This window comes from Puma concolor, chromosome E4 (genome assembly GCF_028749965.1).
Source record: "Puma concolor isolate L17-30 chromosome E4, mPumCon1.1.hap2, whole genome shotgun sequence".
Classification (NCBI taxonomy): domain Eukaryota; kingdom Metazoa; phylum Chordata; class Mammalia; order Carnivora; family Felidae; genus Puma; species Puma concolor.
This window is the reverse complement of record NC_141683.1, coordinates 14,246,895-14,248,631: the sequence shown is the minus strand read 5'-3', so window position 1 is coordinate 14,248,631 and position 1,737 is coordinate 14,246,895. Positions and strand designations below refer to the sequence as shown.

At 41.6% G+C, this 1,737-nt stretch overlaps 1 pseudogene; it reads left to right on the top strand.

Moving 5' to 3' along the window:
• The first annotated feature begins 345 nt into the window (after nt 1–345).
• Nucleotides 346–1,410, top strand: LOC112864821 (ribosome biogenesis protein NSA2 homolog pseudogene; annotated as a pseudogene).
• The last annotated feature ends 327 nt before the right edge of the window (nt 1,411–1,737 follow it).

The window sequence follows — 1,737 nt, the reverse complement described above, 5'->3', positions numbered from 1 at the left end:
AAAAATAAGTAAGTTGCAGAGATGAAAAATACAGCATAGGGAATATAGTCAATAATATTGTAATAACGTTGTATGGTGACAGATGGTGACTACATGTATTGTGATGAGCACTGAGTAATGTAGAGAATTGTCAAATCACCTTTATATACCTAAGACTAGTATGACATTGTATGTCATTTATACTTTAACATTTTTTTAAAGTCCAAGGCAGACCAGTGGATTTTAATATAACAAACTACAAAAAGTTCATGTTTCAATTAACCTTTAAGAAACGTCTATTGGGGCACCTCGGTGGCTCAGTTGGGTAAGCATCTGACTCTTTAAAAAATTTTTTTTTTGCTCTTTCCCATCGGGGTGTGTGGAGTGAACTCACGGGTCTGTGAGACCCGAAAATTGAGAGCTTCTTTGCGCCCTGGCACCTGCACCTGGTGGCTCTGCGGCTGTCACCATGCCACAAAACGAATATATTGAGTTACACCGGAAACACTATGGCTGTCGTTTGGATTACCATGAGAAAAAGAGAAAGAAGGAAGGTCGAGAGGCTCATGAACGTTCAAAGAAGGCAAAAAAGATGATTGGTCTGAAAGCTAAGCTCTACCATAAACGGCGCCATGCTGAGAAAATACAAATGAAAAAGACTATCAAGATGCATGAAAAGAGAAACACCAAGCAAAAGAATGATGAAAAGACTCCACAAGGAGCAGTACTTGCGTATCTGCTGGACGGGGAGGGACAGTCCCGAGCTAAAGTACTTTCCAATATGATTAAACAAAAACGAAAAGAGAAAGCAGCAAAATGGGAAGTCCCTTTGCCCAAAGTTCGTGCCCAGGGAGAAACAGACGTATTAAAAGTTATTCGAACAGGAAAGAGAAACAAGAAAGCATGGAAGAGGATGGTTACAAAAGTCTGCTTTGTTGGAGATGGCTTTACTCGGAAACCACCTAAATATGAAAGATTCATTAGGCCAATGGGCTTACGTTTCAAAAAGGCCCATGTAACGCATCCTGAATTGAAAGCCACCTTTTGCCTGCCAATACTTGGTGTAAAAAAGAATCCCTCATCCCCACTATATACGTCTTTGGGTGTTATTACCAAAGGTACTGTCATTGAAGTGAACGTGAGTGAGTTGGGCCTTGTGACACAAGGAGGCAAGGTTATTTGGGGAAAATATGCCCAGGTTACCAACAATCCTGAAAACGATGGATGCATAAATACAGTCTTGCAGGTTTGACAGCACTTTCAGACAAGTAACTCTTGACAATTCCTGAAGACTACTCACCAGTTAAGAAGACACCATTTCTGTGGTGGTTCTCCAAATACTGCCCAACAGCCTTACATATCTGCAGCCATCAAGAGAACTATTTATTCTATTGTAAGAAACATTAAAATAGGCTTATTTACAAAAAAAAATTTTTTTAATGTTTACTTATTATTGGGAGACAGAGAGAGACAGAGCATGAGCATGGGAGGGGCAGAGAGAGGAGGAGACATGGAATCCAAGTGGTCAACACAGAGCCTGACGCGGGGCTCAAATTCACAAACCGTGAGATCATGAAGTTGGACGCTCAACCGACTGAGCCACCCAGGCGCCCCTTCAGCATCTGACTCTTTTTCTTTTTTTTTTTAATGTTTATTTCTTTTTGACAGAGAGAGAGAGAGAGAGAGAGAGAGAGAGAGAGACAGAGCATGAGCGGGGGAGGGGCAGAGAGAGAGGGAGACACAGAATCCGAAGCAGGC